Source organism: Ranitomeya imitator, chromosome 2, assembly GCF_032444005.1.
Source record: "Ranitomeya imitator isolate aRanImi1 chromosome 2, aRanImi1.pri, whole genome shotgun sequence".
NCBI classification, from domain to species: domain Eukaryota; kingdom Metazoa; phylum Chordata; class Amphibia; order Anura; family Dendrobatidae; genus Ranitomeya; species Ranitomeya imitator.
In genome coordinates, this window is record NC_091283.1 from 442311767 (window position 1) to 442339665 (window position 27899).

Consider the following 27899-nt stretch of genomic DNA (forward strand, 5'->3'; position numbering starts at 1 on the left):
GACAATGCATACCCGGCTTATACTCGAGTGAATAATTTTTCCCAGTTTTTCGTGGCAAAATTACGTGCCTCGGCTAATACTCGGGTCGGCTTATACATGAGTATATATGGTGTTTATTTTTTTATGCGAGGCTATTATACTGTATGAAGCACTATGTGGGCACATTATGCAGTATGAAACAATGTGTGGGGCCAAAATACAGTATGGAGCATCATCCGGGGCCATTATACAGTATGGAGCATTGTGTGGGGCCATTATACAGTATGGAGAATCGTGTGGGGCCATTATACAGTATGGAGCATTGTGTGTGGCCATTATACAGTATGGAGCATCACGTGGCGCCATTATACAGTATGGAGCATTGTGTGGGGCCATTACTAAGAATAAGAGCACTTCTGTGTTCAAAACGCATACAGTTTATTCAGGCACTCTCCTTCCGGTATATCCGTTTTTTGTATGTCTTATTGCCTATTTTGAATGAATGCTATTAAAGTTAATACATAGTGGATGCTTTCCTGAAACGGAAAGTACTTGCAAGCAGCATAATACAAAGAATAGCAGGTTTACCCAGAATCCTTTGCAGTAGGCGGAGCTATGCAAATCATCTCTTTCCACCCCTGTCTAATCCACAGCGCTTGGAACCGCCAAGCGTGCAATGCTGCGGATTAGTTTCTAAATTTACACAGCCAACCAATTCCTACCTGTGGACACGTGTTTCGGGCTTTAGGCCCTCATCAGCACAGGGCTGGAATTGGTTGGCTGTGTAAATTTAGAAACTAATCCGCAGCATTGCACGCTTGGCGGTTCCAAGCGCTGTGGATTAGACAGGGGTGGAAAGAGATGATTTGCATAGCTCCGCCTACTGCAAAGGATTTTGGGTAAACCTGCTATTCTTTGTATTATGCTGCTTGCAAGTACTTTCCGTTTCAGGAAAGCATCCACTATGTATTTCCTTTAAGTAGAGGGCTTTTCGGTCTCTTTCGTCCCGCTACATTTAGCCCAACTTGGGTCTCTCCCTAAGGTGGCTAGCATGTATGTATCGCTTGCTCACCGAGCCCCAATCCATACAGCCAACCAATTCCAGCCCTGTGCTGATGAGGGCCTAAAGCCCGAAACACGTGTCCACAGGTAGGAATTGGTTGGCTGTGTAAATTTAGAAACTAATCCGCAGCATTGCACGCTTGGCGGTTCCAAGCGCTGTGGATTAGACAGGGGTGGAAAGAGATGATTTGCATAGCTCCGCCTACTGCAAAGGATTCTGGGTAAACCTGCTATTCTTTGTATTATGCTGCTTGCAAGTACTTTCCGTTTCAGGAAAGCATCCACTATGTATTTCCTTTAAGTAGAGGGCTTTTCGGTCTCTTTCGTCCCGCTACATTTAGCCCAACTTGGGTCTCTCCCTAAGGTGGCTAGCATGTATTAAAGTTAAGTGATTTTATCTCTTGGAGCTGGATTCCCTTTTTTCCACATATGGGACCATTATACAGTTTGGAGAACTGCATGTGGCCATTTTATAGTATGGAGCATCGTGTGGGGCCATTATACTGCATGGAGTACTATGTGGGGCCCATTACACTTTATGGAGAACTATGTGGAGGCCATTACACTGTATAGAGGACTATGTGGAGCCATTATACTTTATGGAGATCTATGTGGAGCCATTGTACTGTATGGGGGACTTTATGCACCCGTTATACTGTATGGAGGGCTGTGTCGGAATTATAGCTGGAGAATCATACTGTGATGGGGGTCACCATTCTTTGTTGGGGAATCTGAGGGAGAGGGGTACAGTAGGCTCAACATACTGCGTGTGGAGGAGTTCACTGTGTTTGCATCATACTTTATTATCTGTTTTATTCAAGGCTTTTTTTATCATTTATTATTACATATTTCAATTAGGCCATTGGGCCATATGCTTTTTACTGCTGTTACATACCATATTATATTATTCCAATATAATTCCAAAAGTTAACATTTTTCTTTGATAAGGAAAAACTTATCAAGGTTGGCCTTCAATTTTCTGCAAGCTTTTAACTTTGGCCCTCTGTGTATTTGAGTTTGATATCCCTGCCTTTAAGGCTATGTGCACACGTTCAGGAATTCATGCAGAAAATTCCTGTGGAAATCCGGACATTTCTGCCAGATTTCCGCATGAAATCCACATGCGTTTTTTTGCGCAGTTTTGACGCGGTTTTGACGCGGTTTTTGCGCGTTTTTTCCCGGACATTTCCCAATGCATTTGACAGTGGGAAATCCGCGAAAAAAACGCAAAATTAATGAACAGGTTCATTATTTTTTCGCAATGCGTTTTTCATGCGGAAAAACGCACATCATGTGCACAGAAATTGCGGATTCCATTATAAATGATGGGATGCTTAATGTATGCAGATTATTTGCGGTTTTATAGCGTTTTTATAGCGCAAAAACGCTAAAAAACCACAAATAATCTGCAACGTGTGCACATAGCCTAAGGGTTTGCTCTCATCATGATAAAGGGTTACAATTGCAAAGATGTTGTAAAACCAAACAACTTTGCAATTTTACTTTTGATTAAAAATCCTCTCCATTCTCAAGAACAGACCTTCACTACAATTGGTGGCTAGTATCTTAGGTTTGGAGTGCAGCATTTACAAGCTCTTTGATATTGACTCTATAGCACACTAATGTACGAGTTGTCTTTGTAATCTAAAACCTTAGTATTAAGGTTAAATTTCTGTGTTACTTTAATAATAATAATAATAATAATCTTTATTTATATAGCGGCAACATATTCCGCAGTGCTTTACAGTTTCAAACACAACAGTCATAAGTAACAACGTTAACAATACAATAATTAAAGCAAAATAAGACGACCCTGCTCGTGAGAGCTTACAATCTACAATGAGGTGGGGAGATACAAAGTACAGGTGTGTATTTACAATAATGTATTTACAATGATGGTCCAACCATTTTCAGGGGGTGGGGGGTTGATGGAGATAGTGAATGGGCTACACACACACAAACATAAAATGACTTTGATTAGGGAACGTGATAGGCCGCTCTGAACAAATGTGTTTTGAGCGAGTGCCTAAAACTATGCAAATTGTGGATTGTCCTAATATCTTGGGGTAGAAGAGCGGACACGTCCGAATAATGATTAGCCAGATGGACGACCCTGGCTGCTGCATTAAGGATGTAGGGGGCGGAAACCAGACTGTCAAGGGTCTAGGAGGGAGTGAGTGGAGAGGTAACGAGTAAAGGCCCCTTCACATTTAGCGACGCTGCAGCGATACCGACAACGATCCGGATCGCTGCAGCGTCGCTGTTTGGTCGCTGGAGAGCTGTCACACAGACCGCTCTCCAGCGACCAACGATGCCGGTAACCAGGGTAAACATCGGGTAACTAAGCGCAGGGCCGCGCTTAGTAACCCGATGTTTACCCTGGTTACCATGCTAAAAGTAAAAAAAAACAAACACTACATACTTACCTACCGCTGTCTGTCCTCCAGCGCTGCGCTCTGCTTCTCTGCTCTCCTCTTGTACTGTCTGGGAGCCGGAAAGCAGAGAGGTGACGTCACCGCTCTGCTTTCCGGCTCACAGCCAGTACAGGAGGAGTGCAGAGCGCAGCGCTGGAGGACAGGCAGCGGTAGGTAAGTATGTAGTGTTTGTTTTTTTTTACTTTTAGCATGGTAACCAGGGTAAACATCGGGTTACTAAGCGCGGCCCTGCGCTTAGTTACCCGATGTTTACCCTGGTTACCAGTGAAGACATCGCTGGATCAGTGTCACACACGCCGATCCAGCGATGTCTCCAGGGAGTCCAGCGACGAAATAAAGTTCTGGACTTTATTCAGCGACCAACGATCTCCCAGCAGGGGCCTGATCGTTGGTCGCTGTCACACATAACGATTTCATTAACGATATCGTTGCTACGTCACAAATAGCAACGATATCGTTAACAATATCGTTATGTGTGAAGGTACCTTAAGGCAGGAGTAGATCAGGCTCTCTGGGAGTTTAGAGATGAAGGGGAGATTGGAGACTGGTCTGTAGTTGTTTATGCAGGATGGGTCGAGGGTGGGTTTCTTTAGCAATAGAGTAATGATACAGTGTTTGAAGGAGGTGGGGAAAATGCCAGAGGAGAGGGAGAGATTAAAGATTGTTGTTAGGTGAGTTGTGATGACTGGATAGAGAGACTGGAGGAGGTGTGAGGGAATGGGGTCGGTGGTGCATGTAGTCGGACGAGAAGAGGAGCTTGGAGACTTCTTCTGTGATGGGATTGAATGTGGAGAGTGAGCCAGGGGAGATGAAGGGAGGGATGGGAGTCACTTCACTTGGTGTCTGGGAGCGGATTTCCTGATGGATATTGTCTATTTTCGATGGGATTGCGATGTGAGCCAGGGCTGTTTCATTCTGTGTTTGGAGGTTCTGAGGGTGAGGGGAGCTACTTGGTCAAGGGTGCTTCTAAGAGTGTCATTGAAGTGATGTACAGCCAGATTAGGACAGGAAAAAGAAGAGATTGGGGACAATGATGAGTGTAGGAAGTCTGAAAGTGCGTGAGGAGTAATAGCATGTATTATTTCTTTGTAAATAATAAGTTGATTTTGGATTGCAGTTAGGGCACTCAGTCTCTAAAAGGTTCACCATCACTGGTGTATATTATTAATAGCAGAGTTTGCGATGCAGTGGTCATAGAATCAGACCATCTTGTAGACAAAGTGATCTCCTTGAGCTTGCTCAGTGGGGTGACATCTTTCCAGGGAATCTGAGTATATAGAAGGAACATTTATCCCTTGAGTCACCTCTGTTAGCTCTTCCAGATTAATTTTTAGATGAAGGAATAAAAATATTTGGCAAAAAATAAGAGAACCCCTCACGCTTTTTAAGTTCCTGAGATAGCAGGTTGCTTAAGAAGACAGTAGAGCTAGGAGTTGTGATGACTTATTTCTTGAATATCTTTTATTCTTTTAAGTGCTATGAAGATATTGACTTCAGAAGTCCGTGCTCACTGTTCAGTCATTCGTGTCTCATCGGAAGAGGACAGTGACAGATGTCACGTTGACTTAGCGTCAATAAACCACAGGCCGCCTCTAGTTATCTGCTGCTTTCGGAAAGCATCTTGTGTGTACCCTCCAGTGAAATGAAGTGACAGGGTTTCTGTTCATGGATAGTTTTGACATTGTACGTTCTTCCCACATTCATGTCAGATATTAATAGAATTTACCATATAGATATATATTAGGATACAGTCAACGCAATGTGAGAACGATGTCTTCATTTCAGTCTGGTGAAGTGAAGGGAGAGAAATTTTGGAAAAAAACATAATTTAAAGTTAAGTTAGACTCTGTCTTCATTTTAATCAGATTTGATACATGCACCACAAAGGATACTACACCGGAAACTTATTGTAAGTCAACAGTGTCTATTCGGCTAAAAATCGTGACCATGGAAGCCACCATGGACATGTAAACATAGTCTTAGAGTTATGGCATTGCTTGTCCTGGAATTTAACACGATGGTTTTAAATCTCGCAAAAGTGATCTGATCATTGGACGTCTTCAGAGAAGCTCTTGGTTTCCATCCATTCAAGAATGCATAAAGTTTTCTTCTAAAGGTTCATATTCAGGAGTGCACCACTACCTTGCCTCTCGGCTTCCTGTTCTCCTGAAGATTGTCTACACCGCTGGTCTGAATTATGCACCCTCCTTTGCTGTAGCATCACTGAACTAGCGCTGACACTAAAGGTGGCCAAATCGTGTGCTGCATCGATCTGGACAGATTTAGATTAGTGCTTACAAGCGTTATTAAAAATAGCTTGCATGTACTGCACATGCTCAGCCACACTACTAGACTGCCACAATGACCCAGTAATTTAGACAACAAGCATTAAAAATGGAATTGAAATTTCTCCATCCTTAAAAACAGCAAGAATTTTTTTATAAGATTGAGCCTAGGATCACACGAGCGTAGATTCTCTCTTCTGAGAGAATTGGATTCATTATGGTATTGACACTGTGATCAAACTCTGATGCGAATTTGGTCAGAGTGTCAGCATAGTGTGAACCAATTCTGTCTGATGAGAGAATCGTAGCACAGGTGAGAAGATTAAAATTTCTCCATCTTCTCCATTATGTCAGTCCGATATTTTCCACACACCTATAGATTTTAATAGGTAAGCTGAAGCTTTTCCACAGACAGATTCGATCTGGGAAAAAAATCGATAATCAGTACTGACTTATTAAATATCATTGGTCCGAGTGCTGTCCAATAAAAAATAGCACTCATCCGATAAACATGATGGTGTGAACGAGCCCTAAAATTGCACAGTTGCTTATTTGTTGCTAGTACTTTGCAATCGTAACCATTATTAATGTTGAGACAACCGCTTTAAAGACTGCATAGAGAATTATATGGTTGCCTTTTTCTGAAAACAAGACCACCCCTGTCCAGGATGTGCATCTTTTTTTTTACAGCTTAGTCTTATTCATTTCTTATTCACCTCATTGTGGCTAAGTTGCAATGCGAGCCTTAACCAAGGGGCAGGTGTGGTGTTGTTTCAGGAAGAAAGCAGCCATGTTCTTTTAGTCCTTTACAACCCCTGTAAAGTAGATACAGTGAAGTGATAACCCCATATTACAATAAACAATAGTGATCTAGAAGTATGGCGATCTCAAAGATGATGGCCTGCGTGCATATAAAATAGGACTAGGACAGATAGTCTTCCTCAAGAAGTGGTCTTCTAGAGATTCAGATGAAACATTTTTTTTAATATGGACCTGTTTAGCTGCCATGTTAGGTCAATATGGCTTCTGATCCAATTGGCAATGTATCCAAGATGCAAGTCACTCAAGTCTTCTGAAGATCTTAATGATGAAGATATCTAACATGGCACCTAAATAAGTTCAAATTCAAAACTGAGACTCTTAGGGTACCGTCACACTATACGATTTACCTACGATCACGACCAGCGATATGACCTGGCCGTGATCGTAGGTAAATCGTAGTGTGGTCGCTGGGGAGCTGTCACACAGACAGCTCTCCAGCGACCAACGATGCCGAGGTCCCTGGGTAACCAGGGTAAACATCGGGTAACTAAGCGCAGGACCGCGCTTAGTTACCCGATGTTTACCCTGGTTACAAGCGTTAAACTAAAAAAAAACAAACAGCACATACTTACATTCTGGTGTCCGTCAGGTCCCTTGCAGTCTGCTTCCCGCATTGTGACTGCCGGCCGTAAAGTGAAAGTGAAAGCACAGCCGCTGTGCTCTGCTTTCACTTTACGGCCGGCAGTCACAGTGCGGGAAGCAGAGACGGCAAGGGACCTGACGGACACCAGATGTAAGTATGTGCTGTTTGTTTTTTTTTTAGTTTAACGCTTGTAACCAGGGTAAACAACGGGTAACTAAGCGCGGTCCTGCACTTAGTTACCCGATGTTTACCCTGGTTACAAGCGAACGCATCGCTGGATCGCATCGCTAGATCGCTAGATCGGTGTCACACACACCGATCTAGCGATGACAGCGGGAGATCCAGCGATGAAAGAAAGTTCCTTACGATCTGCTACGACGTACGATTCTCAGGATCCCTGATCGCTGCTGCGTGTCAGACACAGCGATATCGTAACGATATCGCTGGAACGTCACGAATCGTACCGTCGTAGCGATCGAAATGTTATAGTGTGACGGTACCCTTAGACCTCAGGGACTTGGCTTATGGACTACTTTTTGGCTTTACTGAACTTTGTTATTGAGATACATTGAAGATGATATCACTTCTTGCAGGCTTCTGGAAATGCTTCAGTCTACACTTGGTTACAGGTACTTCTACAGCTAACAATATTGCAACATACAGTATTTTGTCTTGACAAAAAAAATAATATGTTATAAAAAAGGGACATAAATTGTTACGAGCCAAATATATGGTCCTTTATTCAACGTTGTCCTTACTCGAAGTGCTCAAAAATGTCAACTGGGCCAGTTATCTACTAGATTTCAGAATGTCCGATCCATCACTCCCATGGGAGATGATCCACTGCCCGATGCGTCTGTCAACCATTTGTCTCCCACTCCCCATTGAAAACACATGACATGAAAGCTTAGCTAAGCTGAATATGTATATTATTGAGGAGTCAGAAGCAATGGTGGCTTGCCAAACACACACTTTGTTGACAGCTAAGAAATGAATGGATTGGTGAATAAAGATCATATGGATGGATGGAAGAATAAGTGAATGAATAACTGGATGTTAGATGAATGAATGAGTGGATGGCTAAATAAATTTATAAATGGATGATAAATGAATGAGTAGATGGGTGAATAAATAAATGAATGAATAGATGATAGATAAATGATTTAGTAGATGGATGGATGAATAACTAGTAGAAATGAATGAATGAACAAATGTGTGGTTGGTTGAATAATTGAATGAATGGATGAATGAATGTATAAATAGAGAAATATTATTGTGCAGATCATTGCCATCTCCACCTGCTATAGGGGTATGTACGAATTTCCAGTCATCCAAAGAGTTGAGAGTTGGAAATCACTGTTTTATTGAAGCAATCTCAGTTCCTCAAGGAAATTGCAAAGGGAAGTCGTTATCACAGAGCAAAGAGAACTCAAATTGGTCCATGTGAACCCCAGATGAAAGACGAGGGTGGGCTAGATCATTCATAGACGTCTAGTGCTGTGTGTTTTTAGGCTTCCTCTGTCACCATAGTTGCTTGACTTTAATTGTTTCCATGTACAGAAGATGAGGTCCCAAGTCAGGATTAGCAAGAGACTCATACTAATTGCCTTGTATTCATTCATTAATCTGCCCACCTTCATAACCCCTCTATCCAGAATGCATCCCCCACCTCCACATAAGCTTCGAGTCCCATCTAAAAGGGACCAGCTGCTGATAATGTGTCCAAGCCTGCTGCTCCCAGGTTGTAATTGTTTGATTTGAGAAGAACGTGTGACAATCGATACTTGGACAAAAACATCTTAGATGCTTTGTAATACAGTGATTCTGAATGGGGGATCGAGTATGGGAGCTGTGGTCATAGAGGGATTGGTTGGGAGAAGGCAAAGTGTTAAGACCCTGCACTGAATAACAAGGTGCTCAATGTTATCCCCTTCAGGCTGTATTATTGTGGGGTGTGGAGTTTTGTCATATGTCTGTGTTGGGTACAGTAGCCTCCACGTAGTGCTGATATTTACATCTAATCGTTACTTTGAATAGGATCTCCCCTTGTTGAGCAAATTCTGGCCATGGTTCCTGATGACGGCCAGTTCATTGAGTGATACATTTTGGTCCCGATTCATTAAGACTGGTGTTTCATAAGGCGGTGTTAGTAATGGGCGTTCAGGAATAAGATGCACTGAAGGCACAAGATTTGCCAGAAATGTTTCTCCAGTAAGAAGTGTCCAGTCCTTGGAGTAACATTTCTGGTGTAAGGAACATTACTACCTTCCATAAATTTGAAAGGTGATCATAGTAGTCCCGCATTCTGCTGCAGTAGCCCTTTTTGGCAGAGCTGACATGAAAACAGCAAAAGCCCCAATATTTTTGGGGCAGCTCCACGTCATGCACAAATTTAGCATTTTTACGAACTGGTGTAAACTCTTAGGATGTGAGTTTCTGGGGGTCAAAGGGTTATGGAAGCGACACTCAAAGGTAAATTTCACGCTCTCATACGATTAGGGATGATAAATAAGAACTGGGTAGATTTATAAAAACTGTTAAATTCATGTTTCATATTCTGCTTTAAAAAAATGAAAGCTTTGCTGTGATTGATTGCTATGGGTAACAAAGACAGCCTTGATAAATCTGCCCAATTTGTGTACATACTTGGCGACTCTCGTAGACCCTCCAGACTTTTCAAATTTGGCAAATTACCCATGTGCCAGAGAAACCTCCCAAAACTTCCTTTGCTTCTGGAAGGTTTCAGGATACTCTCTCATCATTTAACATCCTGATGTCAAATTGTACATTTGGGAGGGCGCTGACTTGTGGGAAATGTTATTTTGGATGGGATGTGAACTCAAAAGTGAGTTTTGCTATGGTTAATATTGTGACAGAGGGCCTCAAAGCCTTTGGACCTCATCGGGGGCAACTGCTACCTCTTCACCCCTTTAGCCACACCCATAGCTCCCCAGCATGGGGATGATGGGAGTGATACATAATATGTGACATACACAGAGGTGAATGTCAGCTCCCAGGTACATAGAGAAGTATATCGTGGCACAGCTGTGTTGGTGCACAAAATAGGTTCCCCAAACCAGTGAGTATAGAGTATAATAAATTGGCACTCAACTTATTTGCGTCTGTTGCTTAGAAAATGGTATTTCATTGCAGTCCAAAATGAATAAACATTTCGGTCTAAACCCGACCTTCCTCAGTAAACTGCATCAAACATATTGTACAAGAGACAAAATTCTAAAAGGGTACATCGAAATGTATGTAGAAAAAGTACAAATAACAATACAAAGAGAATCTCAAAATAATATTATTCCAAATCGGTGCATGGTGATGGAAGTGAGGGTAGGAAAAAGTAAGGAGGGGAGAGAAGGAAGTATTTATGGAGCGCCCCCAGATACAGGGCCACGGGGTACTCGGTACCGGTCCTCTCTGCCTCGATCCTGGGGTTGTCACGGTGGCTGGACCCGGTCCGTGACCCTGCTAAGGGACGTCCAATGAAAGGTGATGAAAGTCTGTCAAGGGTTCGTGACGCCACCTGTGGTATTCGGTCAGGATGACCGACGCTGCTTGGGGTCCACTGGGGTGGTGTTATGGCAGCTAGATGGTATACCTTCCCACAGGTGAAGTGCTTCCCCAGGGCTTCCCAGTAGTGTAGGTGGTGATGATGTGAGGCGCAGTTAATAACGAGGACACAGGGGTGCAGTCCTTTTTACCGAAGACTTCGGGATCTGCAATCCAGAGCACTGCTAAAATGGCTGGCTGAGTCCGGCTGGTCCGAAGGCACATCCAGAGTTCCCTTTGCAGGTGGAAATCGTTGCCTACCAACTAGCGCCTGTGTGTTGTAGTCCTTCCCTGCTGAGCAACACGGGATAGTCCTCACAACTCTCGTATCAGTTCTTTCTCTTCTCCGTCCCCCAAGTTTATCTGGCTACGGCGCACCCGTATGACGGGTAGGCTCGGAGCTATTCTGGGACCCTAGAGAAGCCCCTCTCCACGTTTGCCCCCTATGTCTGCTTAGGTGATTTAAGGTAGACAGCCAACCTGTAATCAACTGTCCTGCCGCTGTTTGAAGTAATGCTTGGAGTCAGTTACTTCCTCGGCGTTCCGGCCACCGGCTACGCGCCTCAGTAGGATGTTGCCGTTCTCGGGGCACGACTCCTACTGGTTCTATCTCCTTGTGCTGTGATCTCGTTTCTCACTTCTCCACAAAATACTACGTTTCGTGTCCTTTCTTAGGATGCCGCCGCAAGGTAGTGCAGACGCGGCTCCGTAACGATCTGTCCTTTCTGCTAGGTACCTGCCAGGAACCCACCCCTGACAGGTCCTCCCTGGAGCTCTCCCAGGCTGCGTTCTGCCTAACTTCCTATCCAACCCCTAGTTTTTCCAGAGTGTGAGGAGTGGCCTAATACATAGTGCCTTTGCGCCCCCTGGTGGTCGGAGTGTGAAGTGTAATGTGTGATTGTGATACATGGTCAGGTGAACTCCTTTAGTGCAATCAGACATAACATCACTCCCCTTAGTGGCAGAGCGACATTACTGCAACGACCAGTACTCTGGGGCGCTGCACTCCCCCCCAGTTAAATCCAGTACTCCCGGATTGGGAAAAGAAGAACAACAATAGATGTTAGAAAAAGACATACAAAATTTTGGAATGCTTTGAACAAGTAAATATTACAATGCTTCCCTTTATGGGAGGTGAGGTCACTTGAACGTTACAAACAGAAACATGTTTAAATATTTTAAATAACATTCTAATCTACTGACTAGTGTTGAGTGATACCTTCCGATATTTGCAAGTATCGGTATCGGATGGTATCGGCCGATACCGGCAAAATATCGGATCTCGCCGATACCGAGTTCCGATACCAATACAAGTCAATGGGACACAAATATCGGAATGTATCCTGCATGGTTCCCAGGGTCTGAAGGAGAGGAAATTCTGTGACCGCTCACCTGACCGCGACGTCATCGAAGGTCCTTCATTCACTACATTCTCAGGAACGGAGGCGGACGCTCGCAGCGGTGACAGCCAGGGTTCTTCGGAGGGGTGAGTATAGCCATATTTTTTATTTTTATTCTTTATTTTTTACATTAATATGGATCCCAGGGCCTGAAGGAGAGTTTCCTCTCCTCCAGACCCTTGGAACCATACGCACCGCACACTCCGATACCGATTTCCGATATCACTAAAATATCGGATCTCGGTATCGGAATTCCGATACAGCAAATATCGGCCGATACCCGATACTTGCAGTATCGGAATGCTCAACACTACTACTGACTATAAATAATTTCTATTACCCAGCCGGGTATTCTACTAAGTGCAAATCTTTGAACAATAATTTAACTTTTCCTTTAAGGACGTATAAGCTGAACCCACTATAAAACGCTATAGTACAAATCTAAATTTTTCTTTATTTCTCTGATTTCACATATGCAGGACCGCCTAGCTACTTGTCTGGACCTACTGCATCTCATCTTCTCGGTTCACAACATGAGACCTATCAACCATCTCTCTATGGCTTTCAGGAGGACTCACTAACCCCTGTGGGTTCACTTACTAGCTTTCTAGCTACATGTTATCTACTATGTAAACATTATTGCTATCTTACTACTTAAGGCATCATTATCAAAAAGGCAACTTGTAACATTCACTTTAAGAGGAAAAATAAGTCTTCTTTGAAGTAGTGCAAACAATCACCAAGTCACTAATAAACTTTAAGACACAAGAAACTTTCACGTCGTCATCAGGAATAGTTTCTTTGCAAAGTCTTCTTTCCTTGTAAAACCAGTAGAGAGCACCTTTAAGAAGGTGCAAACTATTTACAAAACCAGTTTGTGAATCATTCACCGTCCATGATTCGGCAGTCTTTAGTAGAAAAATAGCAAAACTCGAAACAATAGAGATCCCGGGTCCCGGGTCCCTAAACGGGTTTAGGCAGCAAAAGAGCAGGAAACAAACAGTTAACTATTTACATTTGTCGGGGTTTCGAGGTTTATTCTCGCGACAGTAGGTTGCAAGGCATCAGTTGGTAGCGAACACTTCCTGGCCTGGAAAGATCTGTGTTCGACTTCTCATCCGATGCGGTATCAATGTCACTAATCGGTTTTTCAGGCATAATCTGGGTTCGAATGTCAATTTTGGTAGTAGGTTCAGTAGCGGCAATAATGCCCACTGTGGTAGTAGTATTAGGATTTGTCAGTTCAGAGTTAGCCTTAGTCATGGCAGCAGGTGGCGCTGCTACGGGGCCTACCAGTAGGTCTTCTGTCACTGGGGCAGGGTCGTTCTTCATACCTGCTTCAGATGCGTTCCCTCCGGTGCCGGCCTGCTCCGTCTCCACTGGGATCTGGAACGCTGACTGCGGGGCCTTGCGCTGGGGCATTGTCATCTCTGTTTGCAGTATCTCGCTTTCCGGCAGGGCCTTGCTTTCTGGCTTCGGAGCGCTGGAACTTCTTTCTTACTCCGGACCAGACGAGGCTGCCGACAGACGTCTGGTGAGGCCCCCGATGACGGTCTCCTTCCACCCGGCCTCAGTGCTCAGCTGCGTCTGCCGGAGTTGATCGCTGAGCTCGTCCACTCCGGCCTGCAGGAAATCGGGGCCAACAGGTGACACCTGGCCGCGGTATCTCTCTGGGTAGCTGGGGGAGTCCTCTGCTCTGAACCCACGCTCCGATCCCGGGCGGCTGGCCATGGCGTCTCCCACAAGACTCACTTCTTCTCCTCGTCCTTTTCCTGCTCTCTCCTTCGTGGGCGGTTTCGCTTCCTTTGTCTCCGCCCTCCACTGAGGATCAGGAGGTGGATCTCGGCTGCTGACGGACACGTCCTCAAGGTACAAAAGTACTTAGACTGGACGGCCATTGCTCTTCGCGCTTCTCAGTTCGTCCACGCCCACAACTCCACACCCTTCTTCTTCTCCTGCGCTCCTCGTGGCGCTGTAATGGCAGCAGTTTTGGCGGGAATCTTGGCGGCAAGTAGCAATACACAGTCTTTGCAATAAGTCACAGTTCAAGCACAATTCTAACACATTTCTAAGGCACACATGACCTGATTCTTCAGGCTTAAGTACATCCTGTTCGTGACGCCAAGTTGGAGCGCCCGAAGACACAGGGCCACGGGGTACTCGGTACCGGTCCTCTAGGGCCGCGGGGTACTCGGTACCGGTCCTCTCTGTCTCGATCCTGGGGTTGTCACGGTGGCTGGACCTGGTCCGTGACCCTGCTAAGGGGCGTCCAATGAAAGGTGATGAAAGTCTGTCAAGGGTTCGTGACGCCACCTGTGTTATTCGGTCAGGATGACCGACGCTGCTTGGGGTCCACTGGGGTGGTGTTATGGCAGCTAGATGGTATACCTTCCCACAGGTGAAGTGCTTCCCCAGGGCTTCCCAGTAGTGTAGGTGGTGATGATGTGAGGCGCAGTTAATAACGAGGACACAGGGGTGCAGTCTCTTTACCTTTTTACTGAAGACTTCGGTATCCGCAATCCAGAGCACTGCTAACAGGGCTGGCTGAGTCCGGCCGGTCCGAAGGCACATCCAGAGTTCCCTTTGCAGGTGGAAATCATTGCCTACCAACTAGCACTTGTGTGTTGTAGTCCTTCCCTGCTGAGCACCACGGGATAGTCCTCACAACTCTCGTATCAGTTCTTTCTCTTTTCCGTTTCCCAAGTTTATCTGGCTAGGATGCACCCGTATGACGGGTAGGCTCGGAGCTATTCTGGGACCCTAGAGACGCCCCTCTCCACGTTTGCCCCTATGTCTGCTTAGGTGATTTAAGGTAGACAGCCAACCAGTAATCAACTGTCCTGCCGCTGTTTGAAGTAATGCTTGGAGTCAGTTACTTCCTCGGCGTTCCGGCCACCAGCTACGCGCCTCAGTAGGATGTTGCCGTTCTCGGGGCACGACTCCTACTGGTTCTGTCTCCTTGTGCTGTGATCTCGTTTCTCACTTCTCCATAAAATACTTCGCTTCGTGTCCTTTCTTAGGATGCTGCCGCAAGGTAGTGCAGACGTGGCTCCGTAACGATCTGTCCTTTCTGCTAGGTACCTGCCAGGAACCCACCCCTGACAGGTCCTCCCTGGAGCTCTCCCAGGCTGCGTTCTGCCTAACTTCCTATCCAACCCCCAGTTTTACCAGAGTGTGAGGAGTGACCTAATACATAGTGCCTTTTGCTCCCCCTGGTGGCCGGAGTGTGAAGTGTAATGTGTGACTGTGATACCTGGTCAGGTGAACTCCTTTAGTGCCATGAGACATAATATCACTCCCCTTAGTGGCAGAGCGACATTACTGCAACGACCAGGACTCTGGGGCGCTGCACTTACATACCCGACTGCTCTTATCATGTAACTAAATGGATGTCACTGTACCCCAATCAAGGCAAAAGAACATACGGGAGATCACTCTGTAAAAATACATGGGAGAATAATCTCCCTAAAGGATAAAGGTACGTGCATGAGCTAAGTACAGAACTTCAGGTGGTAAATGAAAAAAGATAATATACTAACCAGATGCAATTTTATGTCCGACAAGACTAAATGGTGTAGGGCTCCAGTTTATTCATGGAAGAAAAGGCTGTAATAGTATATATAGAGACCTATAAGGACCCTGTAACATCTAGTGTGTATAGTATATCAAGAAAATAGGGTACTTAGGTGTCTTACCTAGTATGGATAACTTGGCGTGGAGGTTACAGGGGAGATTAGAGGGGTATACCCTAAGACGTATCTATAAGATACAATAGAGTGAGTATCCAGTATGAATAAATGAGTGTAAATAATATAGTGTGCAGCTCACCTAGTCAAAGTAGCTTGATGGAGAGGTCACAGGTAGTTAAATGAGCACACCTATAGTCAATATTTATAAGTTACCGCTTATATAAAGAATAGAATACAGTGCTGGTGGAATATATCTTACTCAAGTGTAGTTAGGGGGTAGCGTATGTGATTCCTGATTTCCAAACACAAGTCGACTATCCGTTGTAAGAACATGCTGTTACCACTCCCATACCATTTCATTTCACAGGGACATAGCATATCACAACTTAAATTTCAGGTGATAGAATATATTCCCATTCCTAGACGGGGGGGCGATAAGATCCACCTTCTGAAGAAAAGGGAAGGAAGCCTATTGGATCCACGAGCTACAGACCCTTGCTCCAAGAGGCTTAAAAAAGGAATATGATCCGCTAGCCTTCACCTGATAACATGACATATTACCTCATAAATACATATCCCTACAGAGGTTCCTACATTGCTTTATTATTTTATCTTTTTATTTTGTTTTTCTAGCTGTTATGTTACTTCTTTACCATGCATACCATTTATCTATGATGTACTGTGTTATATACAGATTTGTGCCTTATGTACTCATGCACATGGATGTGTATTCCTGCAAAGTACCATCCCTTTTGCTTATGCTTTGATATTATTCTATTTGTCTCTTTTTACAGAGTCGCCTTTATTGAGATCTTCTTGCAAATCACCTCCCGGTCCCTCCTTCCCCTTGGACTCTCCTTCCCCCCTTTTTTCCTGCCCGGCTACTCTTTAGTTTATATACCTTACAATTTTACACCCGTATTGATGCAGCTTTTTCTTCTCATGTACACTTAAAACCCCCAGCACATCGCTTTACAAGCCTTTCTTTATTATTCTACTAGATGGTGACCCGATTCTAACACATCGAGGATTCTAGAATATGCATGTCCACGTAGTATATTGCCCAGCCACATAGTATATTGCACAGCGATGTAGTATATTGCCCAGTGACGTAGTATATTGCACAGTGATGTAGTATATTGCCCAGTGACGTAGTATATTGCACAGTGATGTAGTATATTGCCCAGTGACGTAGTATATTGCCAAGCCACGTAGTATATTGCCCAGTGATGTAGTATATTGCCCAGCCACGTAGTATATTGCCCAGCTACGTAGTATATTGCACAGCGATGTAGTATACAGCACAGAGCCACGTAGTATATTGCCCAGCCATGTAGTATATTGCCCAGTGATGTAGTATATTGCACAGCCACGTAGTATATTGCCCAGCCACGTAGTGTATTGCCGAGCGATGTAGTATATTGCCCAGTGACGTAATATACAGCACAGAGCCATGTAGTATATTGCCCAGTCACTTAGTATATTGCCCCGCCACGTAGTATATTGCACAGCGACGTAGTATATTGCCCAGTGACGTAGTATATTGCACATTTACGTAGTATATTGCCCAGCCACTTAGTATATTGCCCTGCTACGTAGTATATTGCCCAGCCACGTATATCACAGGTTAAAAAATAAAAAATAAACATACTCACCTTCGGATCCGAGGGGCCCTTGTAGCGCGCGGCTGCCGCCATCTTCCGTTCCCAGGATGCATTGCGAAATTACCCAGATGATTTAGCGGTCTCGCGAGGCCGCTAAGTCTTCTGGGTAATTTCGCAATGCATCGCCGGGAACGGAAGATGGCGGCCGGCTCTGCGGACAACGGAGGGTGAGTATAGCAGGTTTTTTGCTTTTTTATTATTTTTAACATTACATTTTTTACTATTGATGCCGCATGGCAGCATCAATAGTAAAAAGTTGGGGACACACAGGGTTAATAGCAGCGGTAACGGAGTGCGTTACCCGTGGCATAACACGGTCCGTTACTGCCGGCATTAACCCTGTGTTAGCGGTGGCTGGAGGGGAATATGCGGGCGCCGGGCAGTGACTGCGGGGAGTTAGGAGCGGCCATTTTCTTCCGGACTGTGCCCATTGCTGATTGGTCGTGGCTGTTTTGCCGCGACCAATCAGCGACTTGGATTTCCTTGACAGACAGAGGCCACGACCAATGAATATCCGTGACAGACAGACAGAAGGACAGAAAGACGGAAGTGACCCTTAGACAATTATATAGTAGATCATTGGTTTTCTAAACGGCTTTTTGTTTAAGCAGTTCCTAGCAATCATGTGACCACCTTTGGTCACGTGTTTTGTTCCTCCCTGCACCGCCATCCCTAGTCACTATGACTACGGAGCACATACCGGGTTACCGAATGTACGCGTCACAGCCAATGACGCACTTCTGGTTTCGGCATTTTCCACAGTCCCGCCCCCAGCTCATTTAAGCGCGCATATGGGAAACTAACACTTTCTAACCAGCGGCGGACACCGCGTTAGCTACGCTACCCCCTAACTACACTTGGGTAAGATATATTCCACCAGCACTGTATTCTATTCTTTATATAAGCGGTAACTTATAAATATTGACTATAGGTGTGCTCATTTAACTACCTGTGACCTCTCCATCAAGCTACTTTGGCTAGGTGAGCTGCACACTATACTATTTACACTCATTTATTCATACTGGATACTCACTCTATTGTATCTTATAGATACGTCTTAGGGTATACCCCTCTAATCTCCCCTGTAACCTCCATGCCAAGTTATCCATACTAGGTAAGACACCTAAGTACCCTATTTTCTTGATATACTATACACACTAGATCAGTGGTCCCCAACTCCAGGCCTCGAGGGCCGCCAACAGTGCAGGTTTTCAGGATTTCCTTAGTATTGCACAGGGGTTGGAATCATCACCTGTGCAGATGATCACATTACCACCCATGCAATACTAAAGAAATCCTGAAAACCTGCACTGTTGGCGGCCCTCGAGGCCTGGAGTTGGGGACCCCTGCACTAGATGTTACAGGGTCCTTATAGGTCTTTATATATACTATTACAGACTTTTCTTCCATGAATAAACTGGAGCCCTACACCATTTAGTCTTGTTGGACATAAAATTGCATCTGGTTAATATATTATCTTTTTTCACTTAGCACCTGAACTTTTGTAATTAGCTCATACACGTACCTTTATCCTTTAGGGAGATTATTCTCCCATGTATTTTTACAGAGTGAGCTTCTGTATGTTCTTTTGCCTTGATTGGGGAACAGTGACATCCATTTAGTTACATCACAAGAGCAGTCGGGTATGTAAATACTTCCTTCTCTCCCCTCCTTACTTTTTCCTACCCTCACTTCCATCACCATGCACCGATTTGGAATAATATTATTTTGAGATTCTCTTTGTATTGTTATTTGTACTTTTTCTACATACATTTTGATGTACCCTTTTTGAAGTTTGTCTCTTGTACAATATGTTTGATGCAGTTTACTGAGGAAGGTCGGGTTTAGACCGAAACGTTTATTCATTTTGGACTGCAATAAAATACCATTTTCTAAGCAACAGACGCAAATAAGTTGAGTGCCAATTTATTATACTATGAGTTCCCAGGTACAGAGATGATACCAGTGACTACAAGCTGGTACATAGCTACTGATTATGTTGGTGCTATATGAGCAGTGTGATATTAAGAGACTAGATAATCAGTCGTGTAAGGTAACGTCTGGGAGAGGAGGATGTCATGCGTTCCAGGTCAGATGATGCTGCATTCTCACTGAATATCCTGCAGGTAAGACAAACAGTCTATGGGTTTTGTTTGTGATTCCCAAATCATCTGTATATTTGCTCAGCCCTCGCTGCGAGTCACAAGTGTGTCACCATGTTTTGTGTTGTGCGTCCTGTTTGCAGTAAGTGTGGTCCGATGTCCCCAGATGTCACCTCACATGACCCGAGCGGCACCAAAACTGGATTTTCCTTCTACAAAATCCAATTATATTGTGGCTGAAAGGGAATTTTCCAGATAAAATCAAACCTTCTCTTCCTCATTTTATGATTTTGCACAGATTTAGTTAAACGTGGCGTGATGGCCCCAAAGTAATACTTGGCAGCCTTAACTCTTCCTCTCCCAAGGCTTTATCTCCCAAAGGGACTGACTAAAAATGAATACAGGGTGAAGATCCAAGCTTCCCACCATATCTCCATAACCTGCAAAGAACTCTTCAAATGCAAACCCTGATAACATAAAGTAGGTGATATGTCTAATCTGTGTGCTTCGGAAAGGAAAGAGTTAAAACAATCAGATTCAATGAGCCCAACAGCATCAGTTTTTCAAGATTGAAAATTTTAACTCCCTTATTCTATAGTGCCCACCTCATAGGTTGCAGAAACTTAATCGTAGAAAGTCAAATGTGCTCAGCTTTCTTCATCACCACCTAACGCTCTGTTCATCACCTCCTGGACAGTCTTGTTGCCAGGGATGAACGTGAGAACTCAAGAAGACGCATGGCTTGGTAAACAGTGGGGACTGGGGAGCCACACCAATGAAATCTGAGTTCACCAGCTTCACCAAATTTTTTAAAAATATTACATTTGCGGAGAATAAATTTGCTCAGTACTGGAAAGCTTTTAAGTGCTTGTAAAATACACGAGGATAAGATGAGAAAGCGAGAACACCCCATTGACTACTCTACAAGGGAGAGCAGGAGCGGACACGGACAGAAGAGGGCCCCTGTGAAAGAACAAAACATGGGGCCTTTGCAACCTGATAGCTTATCATCATACACAACTCCACCTACTTTGGAGCTATAAGTGGGCCCCCTTACCATGTTGGTCTCTATGCGGATGCACAAGTTGCACCAATGTTATATCTACCCCTGGGGACAGAAAGAAACAAAGTTTAGGTAATTCGACTTACACTCGATCATCCGAGGATCAATCTGCTCATCTCTAGTTATCACCTATCCAGTGGATAGAATGTACAGTAACTTTTTAAGTCCAAAATAGAGGACCTGTCACTTGTCATAATTACCGCATGATTTTTTTTAACCTTGTATAAATTCCACTGTTCTTCTGAATCTGGCGTTTTGCTTTTTTCCTGCTCCTCTCTGTTCCCGAAATATGCCTCCCTTTTCTATATATATATATATATATATATATATATATATATATATATATATATATATAGTCTTTTAAGCCAGCTGGGCTTTGTTCACAAGAACACGCATAGTACCATTCCCACTTGTCCAAAAAGACTAGATTAATATACAAGGAAGATGGAGCCATATCTCAGGAAGGGAGAAACGTAGGAACAAAAGTAAAACAATGCCAATTCTGGAGAACAGTGCCATTTACAACAGGTAAAAAATGACAAATTTTATGGCAAGTGACAGTTCATCTGTAATATTCAGACATAATGATTTGAAAACTATACCAAACTCAACTAAAAATGTATTTTATCTAACTATTATAATACATTTTAATAATTTTATTTATATAACATCAATACATTTTGCAGCACTTTACAATTAAGCAGAGACATGTACAAACAATAAAGGTGTCAAGCTCACAGGTGGCACACATGGTTTGTGGTGCCACGGCTTGCCAAGGAAGGGTTTAGCTGTGCGGCTACTTGGTTTTCACTGGAGCTCCTTATAGTGGAGTTAGGTTTGAGCTTCAGGTAGCTGCCAGGTACCACAACTAGGCAGTCCCCGATGCAGGTACATTGACATGGACTGAATTCAGAGTCACAGATAAAGCTGGATTTGGAAACTTTTGGCTTTAGAATTTGTGTACTGCTGGAGCACCTTCGGAGTCGGGATCTGTTGAAGCAGCCACAGAGTTCAGGTACCACTGGATCAGCTAAAGGGTAAGTACACACTATACAGAAATACAGGGACAGGTTCAGGATAACAAACTAACTTTAACTAGATACTATAGGTCAAGGGACTTGACAACATACAGTTACACACACAATGTAGGGAAACTAAAGGAGTTGCTCAGGCACCTCCCTACTGGGGAGTGTGCCTGTTATACAGAGTGCCTGGGGGCAAAGCTGGCTCCAGGTTTTCATGGGCCCTGGGCGAAAGAATCTCAGTGGACCCCTTTAATACAATTCATGATACTCAGATACCGCTAAGAAATATCGGTATAGTTCAATGCCAAAGATTTCACTTACTTCTTACAGTACATTACATGAGTGATATCAATAGCTCAGAAACCAGACAGTGTAGTTCTCCATACAGTATTATGGGTACCACATAGTGATCAGTACAGAATAATGAGCCCCATATATTGCTCCATACAGAATAAAGAGCTCCATATATTATTCCATACAGAATAATGAGCCCGATATATTGTTCCATACAGAATAATGGACCCCATAAAATGCTCCATACAGAATAATGAGCCCCATATATTGTTCCATACAGAATAATGGACCCCATATAATGCTCCATACAGAATAATGAGCCCCATATATTGCTCCAGAGAGAATAATGAGCCCCATATATTGCTCCACACAGTATTATGAGCCCCAAATAATGCTTCATATATAACTGGCCCCATATATTGCTCCATACATTTTAGGCCCCATATACTGCTCCATAAATAATTAGCCCCATATGATGCTCCATATGTACTTGGCCCCATATACTGCTCCATGTATAATTAGCCCCATAAGATGATCCATTTACAATTGGCCCCATAAATTGTTTGAAACATTTTAAAAAAATTAAATACTCACCTCTCCTCGCTGGCCACTGCTCTGCTCCAGATTTCTCTGCGTCATCTGGCTCTCTGTACTGTGACTGCGCAGGCAGAGGGTGCACAGTGCTGACATCATCACGCCCTCTGACCTGAACGTGACAGTCAGAAGATGGAAGACACCGCAGTGCAGGAACAGGGAAAGATTTGAATTGCAAGTACTGGGGCTCGGAGCAAGCAGCAGGAGGGCCCACTCGCGGGTGCTGGCACTGGCACAAGCACCAAGCCCCCATAGCATGCTGGTGTCCCCGACAGTGAGTGGGTCCCCTGCCTGCTCAGGGCTCCGACACTTGCCCGGGTGCTGACACTGGCTCTGCCGGGGTCATTTTTCAAAGTAGACGCTAACCCTTTAAGGACAAGGGAGCTTGCATGTGCACTATGTGCACCCCCACAAACAAGTGCAGCATGCATAGAAGGCAGGGAGAAGGAAGCAGGGAGCGAGAATAATGTTGTGGCGGGGGTGGTAAATATGTCGGCGTCCCTCCTGGGAGGTGAGCGAGAGATCTTCTTCAAGTCCGTAAGACATCTTTGCAGAGGAAATGAGTCATCAATACTTCCCAGCAAGACTAGCTACCACCTTGAAAGAATCGAAGACAAACTGAAGTACTTTCTCCTGATCGGTGAATAGAAGATACCTCTGGGTCCATTCTAAACTAGTGTCCATGAAGACAATTCCAGGAGGCAGGAAGGTTCCAAGGAGCAAGTCACTGGAATAATTGCCAGAACTGTGTGGAGATAGTCTCCGCTTCCCGTCTTTCCGAGATATCAGCACAAAATGAGTTGGTGAATAGCAGACCAGGTGGAGAAGATGGTGACACAGGTGGCCAAACAGGAACCAGACACTTCTCAAGACATGACTGTCCCCAACAAAGCACTTTATCAGATCTCCAGTCAAGAACGGGCCCATGAGTTCTCAGCCACGGAAGACCTAAGAGAAGTGGATGAAATAGACAAGGCAGCACATAAAATGCAATCTTTTAAGTATACAATGCTCCTATTTAGAGCTCTACTTGCTCAGTATTGACTTGAACGTCTTCAGCCAGGGCCTTTCTTTCGGTGGATGATACTGTCAGTGGATTGTGGAGGCATCGGACAGGAATCTGACACTGATCCACCATGGCTGTTTCAACCAACTGGGTACTTCAACATGAGATGGATATATTTATAGTCAGTGGTGAAAAATTTTACTCTCACCTAGGGAGGCTTCACCTACTGGCCCTAGGTTTTGGAGTTTTTCAGGCCTCTCAGGACAGGAAGGAATGAAGTATCCTGCGCTACTTCAGCCATAGCACACTCCCTTGGCATGACAAGGTTCTGGCTACTCAGCCTAACAAGATCTAAACTAGGAAAACACATATTTGGTAGATGCCTTGCTACACTTATCAGGAGAGCTTTAAACTAGAGCAAAATGAAATGGGAAATATAAGGCCAGGAAAAAACATGCAGCTAATGAATTCTTGAGAACCCTGATATTAGAAGTGAAAATAAAGAACAAAAACAATAAACTCTAAATAAAAATAGAGGAGCAATAGAAAAAAAAACTACAAACTAAAATGTGTCTATACAAAAGAATATGATGTCATAGGAATCACTGAAACGTGGTGGGATGATGCACATGATTGCAATACAAAAATTGAAGGCTACAACAAACATATTTATTAGAAACAGAATAAACAAGATGGGAGGCGATGTTGCATTGTATGTCAGGAAACCATATGTATTCACAGAGATCCAAGCTTCGGAGACTTGTAGCTGTGTAGAAACTGTTTGGGTACGAATACAAGAAGAGAAGAGCAGAACAGACAATATTGTAGGTGTTTACTATAGGTCACTTGGACAAACCCATAAATTGTAGGCTTTTTTGCCCAGAAGAGGTGTCAAAACAGGACAGGGACCCAATTTACAAAGGAGGCCTTGATGTGGCAATTGGGCTCACATATATTGGCCAATCAATGCGCGAAGTACCTTCCTTTTTTCATAGCAATTTTTGCAGATAAATATTTTGTGTGATATATGCTTTTTTGGTTGGCGCCTGTTCACACTAGCTTGGATGTGCTGGTCTTTTTGTCTATTTGTATTTAAGCCTTTTTTGGACATGTGCACTCCTACTCCCATCAGCCACAGGTGATTTTAAGTAGTTAGCTGGTCCACTCCTGACCCATATATTGTAGGGTTTTTTTTTGCCTAGGAGAGGTGACAAAACAGGACAGGGACCCAATTTACAAAGGAAGCCTTGACGTGGCAATTGAGCTCACATATAGTGGCCAATCTGTGCGCGAAGTACCTTCCTTTTTTTCATAGGAATTTTTGCAGATAAATATTTCATGTGTACATTATATAGCGCTTTTTTTCATTTTTCCCATTTTCTATGGCAGTAATGCATTTTCAGTGTTCTAGAGTAACCATTCTTGGTAAATCATGGTGTAACCTTTATCATTTTTTAAATTATATGCTTTTTGTGGTTGGCGCCTGTTCACACTAGCTTGGATGTGCTGGTGTTTTTCTCTATTTGTATTTAAGACTTTAAAGTTTGATTTCAGAAAGGCACATTTTTATGGACTCAGAAATAGGGTAGGAAAGGTCAAATGGCTGTATGTTCTAAAGGACAGGAAATGTCCAAGAAGGATGGGAGATTTTGCTAAATTAAATTCTCACTACACATCAGTAACAATCCTGAAAAGAAGGAAGAATTAGAAGCATTTACAGAGACCAGTATGGATAAACACAGAACTTAATCACTTGTTAAAAAGGAAAAACTAAATGTACATTAAATGGAAAGAGGGGCATATCTAAAGAAGAATATAATGCTGTGTGCAGGGAATACAGGGCAAATGTTAAAAGAGCTAAAAACAAGTAATTAAGTGAGGCTTGCAAAGAGACCAAAAGGAGTAAAAGAGTTTTACAGGATGAAAAGGGTGAAGTGGTCAAAAATGATGTTGAGAAGGCCGAACTTTTAAAATCATATTTTGTATCTGTGTTTTTTAAGAAAGCAAAGCTAGGAGGAATAGCTAACACTAGAGAAGACAGGGAAAGGATTCAGAAGGATCTAGATAAGCGTGAACAATGGGCATCGGCTAATAGAATTGTATTTAAAGGGGAGAAAAACAAAATTCTACATCTGGGCAAGAAAAACGAAAATTACATCTACAGAATGGGAGGAAAAGAACTAAGCAACAGCATATGTGAAAAAGACATGGGTATACTAAAAGATCACAACTGCACATGAGTCAACAGTGTGATGCAGCAGCAAAAAAGGCAAACAGTTCTAGATTGTATTAAGAGAAGCATAGAGTCTAGATCACGTGAAGTAATTATCCCCCTCTACTTCTCCTTGGTCAGGCCTCATCTGAAATACTGTATCCAGTTCTGGGCACCACATTTTAAATAAAGACATTGAAAAACTGGAGCAAGTTCAGAGAAGAAATACCAGGATGGTGAGCAGTCTGCAAAATATGTCCTACGAGGGACGGTTATAGAATCTGGGAATGTTTAGCTTGCAATAAAGTAGGCTAAGAGGAAACTTAACAGTTGTCTATAAATATCTGAAGAGCTGTCACAGCATACTGGGATCATCATTATTCTCATTTTCTCATGGAAACACGAGAAGCAATGGAATGAAACTGAAAAGGAGAAGATACAGATTAGATATTAGAAAACTTTTTGACAGTGAGGGTGAGTGGAACAAGCTGCCATTAGAGGTGGTGAATTCTCCTTCTATGGAAGTCTTCAAACAGAGGCTGGACAGACATCTGTCTGAGATCATTTAGTGAATCCTGCACTGCATTGAGCAGAGGGTTGGAGACAATGACCCTTGAGGTCCGCATTGAACATGGGTTCAGCATAGATGGCTGTCTAAGAAAATTGGGAGAAAAATGGTGTCTCGAAGGATGGGGCCAACAAGTTGATTTCCACTCATGCGTCACTTCTCTGGTCCGCTTCTGGAACCTGAGGTTAATCCAGATTGCCAGGGATATCAATTTGTCTAGAGTGGCAGAGATGTCATGACTAGCCAGTTCGTCCTTAATCCTTCTGGATAATCCCACCCAGAAGGCGGCTACCTATGCTTCATCATTCCAGCCTAGTTCGGAAGGCAGGGTGCGGTACCGGATGGCATACTGGTTTACAGACAAATCTTCCTGACTCTGAGAAGGGAAGATGCAGTAAAATATACACAACCAGGCTCATCAAAAACCTTTTGAAAGGCTACCAAGAAAACCTGTAGATCCAAAGTCACAAGGTCCCCTCTCTCCCACAATGGGTTGAGCCATATTAGTGTCTCTCCAGCAAGATGGGACATCAGGAGTCCCACTTTAGCCCAGTCAGAGAGAAACTGATGGGCTAATAGTTCATAGTGCAAGGTGCACTGGTTCAGGAATCCACGGCACTGCTTAGGGTCTTCGTTGAATCGTGGTGAAACCGATAAATGAATATTAAATCCAGGAACATAGGTTGCAGGCAGAGTAAACTTGGCTGCAGCTGCTGTTACTTGGCCTGGAGCAGAACAAGCAGTCGTGGTCAGGGCATCCAATCGGGTATTCACAGTCTTCAGATATGACAACATTTTTTTCTTGCTGATCTCTCTGACAGATCAACTCCTGGTACAGCTCCAATGCCTGTGGAGTCTTGGGATCACTGGGGTCCATGCCTAGGAGGGGCGTAGCTAAGCGGCTATCAGGTTTTCACTAGAGCTCCTGATGGTGGAGTCAGCTTTGAGTTGCAGATAGCCACCAGGTCCCACTCCAAGGAAGTCCCAAATACTACAGCTACTGACCCCAAAAGGGCAGGTATGCTGAAACGGACTGAATTCATAGCCACAGACAAGGCTGGATTCTAAACCTGTTCAGACAGGTGTAGCTTCAAGATTCTGGTACTGTCACAGCGCCTTCAGGTTTGGGATGTGCTAGAGCGGCTACAAAGTTCATGTAATGTCGGAGCGACCTCAGATTCAGGGAACTGGGACAGCATCAGGTAACAAACTAACTTTACCTAGATAAGTCGAGGCACCTGGCAACATACCCCATTAAAAACAGGGGAGAGTGTGCACTATGTCCGCCGCCGGAAGGCTGTGAGGCATGCTTAGAAGGCAGGGAGGAAGAAGCAGGGAATGAGGATGCTGCCGTGGCTGGAGTGGTGAGTATGTCGGCGTCCCTGCCGGGAGAAGGGTCCATGCAGTTACCAGCATAGCATTACAAAAAAAAATCACAAAGTGACACAGTTCAATAGTTACAGGCAGAGTGAGGACTAGAAATGAGCGAACCCGAACTGTAAAGTTCGAAGTTTGTAATAAGCTGAACTCCGAATATGGGCTTCTCCTGGAAGTCCAT

General features: G+C 43.9%; 1 long non-coding RNA gene across 1 annotated transcript in view; it reads right to left on the minus strand.

The window, feature by feature from the left end:
* Positions 1–16179, minus strand: part of LOC138667467 (uncharacterized) — a 40711-nt gene extending 24532 nt beyond the window's left edge. The window contains exon 1 of the long non-coding RNA XR_011318772.1: positions 16073–16179. This is a non-coding gene — a long non-coding RNA (uncharacterized lncRNA). The remainder of the gene's footprint in view (positions 1–16072) is intronic.
* Positions 16180–27899: the final 11720 nt, after the last annotated feature.